The following is a 6000-nucleotide window of genomic DNA, read 5'->3' as shown; positions in this document are numbered from 1 at the left end:
TGCTATACTGCTGCTTTTTATTTTGTCTACGATCTCAGAACAGTCTGACTGAAGCGTGAGGTGAATGCTTGTGTTCCAGTTCCTCTGTTCAGGGCCCAGGTTCCCTCCCTGCCGCAGCGCGCGGTGCGAGCGTCCGCATCTCTCTTCCTAAAGTCAAAGCAATATTCCTGGGGAAAGGGTCAGGCGAGCGGCCGGACGCAGCCACGGCGTAGGAGCGAGACACCTGGGACCCGAGCTTTGTCGTAGCTTTGTGGTTGGTGTCCACTTTGGCCTTATCCTCCTTCAGAGAAACTGTAGTCACCTTTGGTGCTTACCAAGCTGTTGTTCAGCCTGCGGATCTCTGAGGCACGCGGTTGCTTTTCGGGGGCACGGGGCCCTCGGTGTGGCCCAGGGCTAGCCAGCAGTAGCAGCTTTGGGGAGCTCGCCTGCCGCAGGGCTGGCAGGGCTGTGCTGACGAGCTTGGTGCGTTTCCTCTTGTACCTTCTGTGCTGTTGACCTGGGACTTTTTGAGAAACTCTCTTAGCAGCCCCAGAGCTGATAGAAGCCCTGCCCTCCCCCTCCTGCCTGACACACAGCAAATTCTGGGGAGGCAGGAGCTGTTTCAAGAGGCGAGTGACTGCCTACCGTGAAACCAATAAGCCCTCATGTTACACCCCTCAGAGATCTGCTGTCGAGCACACACGGAGGGGAAAGGAAAGAAAAAAAGCCTTTAAAAGCTTTTAGCTGTCCTTAACTTCTGGCTGGCTGCCAAGGAAAGCACACCCACATGTAGAAGGGGAAGGCTTTCCAGAGCCTTACACGCAACTTAACGGAAAGGGCTGAAGAGCATCGTAAGACGAGAGCTCGGTAGTCTGTGTCCGGGAAGGTAAGTGCCAGGGCTCGGCTGACCCAGGGATCACCGTGCAGGCAGGAGACTCAAAAAGTAGGACAGTGGCAGGGTAGGGATCCGCTGCGCCAGTGAGGCTGCTGAAGCGTGGGCCACAGACCCTGTTAACTTGGGGGCAGTAAATTACCAAGTCTTTCATAAAAGCAATGAAGGAAATTTGCTGCTCGTGGCAGGAAGTGTGGCTCTCCCCTTCCCTTGCTCTGTTGTGGTTTGAGACTGGTGGAGGGGAGTTCAGAGCTTTTCTCTCTGGTTTTGTGACTGTGCTGGCGTCTCTGTGTGTCTTTGTGTGTGTGTGTGTGTGTTAGGCTGGGGGGAGGGTCGGGGGCATCCCTCTGGTTTTAGTTCTTTCTTTGGGTTTTGGTTTTTACTTTTGTAATTTATTTCTGTTTGGGGTTTTTATTTTTTTCTTGTTTGCCTTTTTTTCCCCTTTTATTTTTATTTCTTTTCCTTTTTTCTTTTTCTTCTTTTCTTTTTCCTTTTTTCTTTTTCCTTTTTTCTGTTCCTTTTTTTCTTTTTCCTTTTTCCTTTTTTTCTTTTTCCTTTTTCCTTTTTCCTTTTTCCTTTGTTCTTTTTCCTTTGTTCTTTTTCCTTTTTTCTTTTTCCTTTTTCCTTTTTCCTTTTTTCTTTTTCCTTTTTTCTTTTTCCTTTTTTCTTTTTCCTTTTTTCTTTTTTTTTTCCTTTTTCCTTTTTTCTTCTTTTTCCTTTTCCCCCTTTATTTCCTTTTTCCTTTTTTCCTTTTTTCCTTTTTTTTCCTTTTTTCCTTTTTTTTCCTTTTTTCCTTTTTTTTTCCTTTTTTCCTTTTTTTCCTTTTAGTCCTTTTTTTCCTTTTTCCCTTTTTTCCTTTATTCTTTTTTCTTTTTTCCTTTTTTTCCCCTTTTTTCCTTTTTTCCTTTTTTTTCTTTTTCCTTTTTTCTTCTTTTTTCTTTTTCCTTTTCATTTATTTTTTTCCTTTTTCTTTTTTCCTTTTTTCTTTTTCCTTTTTTCCTTTTTTTCTTTTTTCTTTTTTCCTTTTTTCCTTTTTTCTTTTTTTCTTTTTTCTTTTTCCTTTTCATTTATTTTTTTTTATTTTTTTCTTTTTTTTTTTATTTTTAAATTTTTATTTTCCTTTTATCCTTTTTTTTTTTTAACTTTTTCTTTCTACTTTTTCTTTCTTTCTTTCTTTTTTTTCCTCAAGGATCCTGGCAGGATCACGCACTCTGTTTTTTTTAATATACAAGTTAGATCCAGGTCTTTGTTTTCAAACCTTTTTTTTGTTTTGTTTTGTTGTGGTTTTTTTTGTAAATAAGAATTTTTTTAAATTAAGAAAAAAAAAATCATTAAAAAAAAAAATAAAACCACCACCAACCAACCAAACCCACAAAAGAAAAACACCAACAAAGCTCCTCACCAAATTCAAGCTTGTCCATGATTACTTTTTCTATCTTTTTTTCTTCTCTTTTCTTCTCTTTTCTTTCTTTCCTCTTGTTTTGTTTTTTTCTTTTGTGGCTGGGTTTTGTTTGTTTGTTGGTTTTCTTTTTGGTTTCCAGTTTGATTGTGTTGTATGTAAATATGTGGACCCAGGAACTGTTACTAATGAGCAAAAAGTTACTGTTCAGGGCAGTGATTCTGTTTAATAAATCAGACAAAATGTAGACGAGCTTTTTGAAGCCATATAGTTTTAACTCTGTACAGTAGGTACCGGCCTGTATTATTGTAACAATAACTCTAGCGATGTATAGTGTATCTATATAGTTTGGAGTGCCTTCGCTTCCATCATGGTTTGAAGTTCATTTCCCTTTTGATTTCTTTCTTTTTTTATTATTATTCCCCCCACACACCCTTTATTAACTGTCTCCCACCCCAAACCCACATCTTTGCCTCCCCGCTCCCTTCCCACCTCCCCCAGCTTTCTTACTCTGAGTGCTGTAAGGTGTCAGTGATCGGTAGCAGAAGGAGAAGAATCACTCTCCGCCATCGTTCATGTTGTTGGAGCTGTGGATGTTCTGGATGTCTCCCAGGTTGCCCACCCTGCCCTTTCCTCCTTCCGCTAGCAGTGGCCAGTTTCATTCAGACACTTGCCCTGGCAGCTCCTTTAGACTTTGCTCATCTTTCCCCTCTATCCTGCACCCAGAACTCGTCTGGGCAGTAGCAGTTTCCAGGAGGCTTGGCCTTCCCACCATGTTGGTGAGCAGAAAGGACCCCTGGGGATGTAAAGCCCCTGCACCCCACAGGGATGCTGCACTCTGGAGCCCTTTGGCCACAGTAGGAATGGGAGCATCACTGTAGAGAGACCATGGTGGGTTTTTTTGCCTGGGGGGGACTTTCTGTTCCCTTTCTTCTCCCTAATTTCCGCCCAACACCTCTCTCCTTTAAGTCATTTTTGTTTTCTTATGATGATAAGTTTAACATGACTCTTGATTTCTTGTGCCCAGCACGAAGGCCTTGTTTCTAAATCTAGTTTGCTTGTGTTTTACAACCTTGTTAGTATTCCACATAAGATTGTCTTGAATGGGAAAACACTTAGCTCTTTACCAAACCAAAGGTTGCTGGTTGATTTCGAAGCATCTTGTGTTCATTCCAGTGAAAGCAGAGGCTGCACTTTCTGGTGACACAAAGGTCAGTGACGCCCAGCTGTCGGTGACAGTCCACTCAGAGCTGTCCCTCTCTTCTTTTTACTCTCTTTTTGGGCTTGTTTTTTAACCCAGTCTGGTCTTGATCTATCCTTTGTTTCGGCCCTGCCTTGGCGCAGGTCTCTGAGCCGGACTCGACTGCAGTCTGTCTCCCCCCGTGTACCCCCGATCAAGACGCTGGTGTTCTGTAATGTTAAACTTATCTACCTTGCTAGGGAAAAACGAAAGTACCTGCAAAAGCAAATTGTCTGGTAGAAGATCCCTGAACACTTTGTCCCCTTATTTCAAAGCCAAGCTTTACCTGAAATAAGAGCAGGTGCCTGTGACTTGCAAGTTCAAATTTCCACCCCCTCCTGGTGTTCAGTACTCAGACAAGTGTAAGTCAAGCAGCCTGTCAGACTTGTGCTCTGTACCAGGATCCTCAGCCACCACGGAGAGAACTAAACAAATAAGGAAAAGCTGATGAGGAAAAGCACAGTAGGATGTTCAGTCCAGGCTCGGCCTTGCAGAGACTGCCCGCAGGTACCCCTGGGGTGGCAGCTGATGTCCGTGGGGCTCTGGGTCAGAGTTGGCTTCGTTTTGCAACACCGCAATAAACAGCAAAACGACAGGGAGGGAAAACAGTACCTGAGGGGTTAGCTCGAGAAAAATAGCTTCCTTGTGTTGGTCTTTCTCTGGTTTCTTTTTGAATATATATATAAAATATATTTATATATATATATATATATATATATATATAATTTGCTTGCCTGTAAAATTTGCGTTCCTCAACGTGCCGCTGATGGATCACTTGGGCCTGTACACACCAATTCGCGTGACCGCTTCCATCTCTAAAGGGGAAAAAAAAGAGAGGGAGAAAGAGAGAGAAAAGAACCCAGAAATCTTAAACAAAAAATACAAATAATAATAAAAAAAAAAACACACACAAAAAAAATGAAATATATATATATATATATATATATTAAGGACTGTGGGTTGTATACAAACTATTGCATACACTTGTGCAAATCTGTCTTGACTTAAAGGAAAAGCAAAACCTGTATAACATTATTACTACTTGAATGCCTCTGTGACTGATTTTAAAGGGGGTTTTTTGTTGTTGTTGTTGTTGTTGTTTTGGGGTTTGGTTTTCTTTTAGGGTTTTGGGGTTGTGTTTGTTTTTTCCTTAGTGGTTTTGGGGTTTTTTTTTTATTGTTGCTGTTTTGGTTTAGTTTGTTTTGGTTTTTTTCTCTTTTCCTTCTTTTTTCTTTTTTCCTTTTTTCTTTCTTTTTTCCTTTTTTCTTTTTTCCTTTTTTTTTATTTTCCTTTTTTCTTCCTTTTTTTGTCTTTTTTCTTTTTTTATTTTCCTTTTTTCTTTTGTTTATTTTCCTTTTTTCCTTCTCTTTTTCCTTCTCTTTTTCCTTCTCTTTTTCCTTCTCTTTTTCCTTCTCTTTTTCCTTCTCTTTTTTCTTCTCTTTTTTCTTCTCTTTTTCCTTCTCTTTTTCCTTCTCTTTTTCCTTCTCTTTTTCCTTCTCTTTTTCCTTCTCTTTTTCCTTCTCTTTTTCCTTCTCTTTTTCCTTCTCTTTCCTTCTCTTGTTCCTTCTCTTGTTCCTTCTCTTGTTCCCTCTCTTGTTCCCTCTCTTGTTCCCTCTCTTGTTCCCTCTCTTTCTCCTTCTCTTTCTCCTTCTCTTTCTCCTTCTCTTTCTCCTTCTCTTTCTCCTTCTCTTTCTCCTTCTTTCTCCTTCTCTCCTTCTTTCTCCTTCTTTTCTCCCCCTTCTTTTTTTCCTTCTTTTTTTTCCTTTTCCCCCCCTTTTTTTCTTTTTTTTCCTTTTTTCTTTTTTTTTCTTTTTTCCTTTTTTTTCTTTTTTTTTCTTTTTTTTTTGTTTTTTTTTTGTTTTTCTTTTTTTTTCTGTTTGATTTTTTTTTTTTGTGGAAAGTATGCTCAATGTTTTCTTATTTCCCCTGCCCCATTCCCCTTGTAAATACGTTTTGTTCTGTGTGACTCGGTTCGGAAATAGTTACCTGGTACTGTAATTTGCATTAAATAAAAAGTAGGTTAGCCTGGAAATGGAATTTAAAAGAAAAAAAAGAAAAAAAACAACCAACCAAGTGTGTGGTCTTTATTTCAAAACAACAAGAACCTTGCCCTTTCCTCCCTCCTCCTTCACTCTCCCTTCTCCACCCCTTATTCCTCTCCCTGCCTCCCTTCTCCACCCCTTGTTCCCCTCCCTCATGCCTCCCTTCTCCACCCCTTGTTCCCCTCCCTCATGCCTCCCTTCTCCACCCCTTGTTCCCCTCCCTCATGCCTCCCTTCTCCACCCCTTGTTCCCCTCCCTCATGCCTCCCTTCTCCACCCCTTGTTCCCCTCCCTCATGCCTCCCTTCTCCACCCCTTGTTCCCCTCCCTCATGCCTCCCTTCTCCACCCCTTGTTCCCCTCCCTCATGCCTCCCTTCTCCTTCCCTTGTTCCCCTCCCTCATGCCTCCCTTCTCCACCCCTCGTTCCCCTCCCTCATGCCTCCCTTCTC

This window comes from Dryobates pubescens, chromosome 8 (genome assembly GCF_014839835.1).
Source record: "Dryobates pubescens isolate bDryPub1 chromosome 8, bDryPub1.pri, whole genome shotgun sequence".
NCBI classification, from domain to species: Eukaryota; Metazoa; Chordata; class Aves; order Piciformes; family Picidae; genus Dryobates; species Dryobates pubescens.
The sequence above is the reverse complement of the archived record's forward strand: the minus strand, read 5'-3'. Positions refer to the sequence as shown.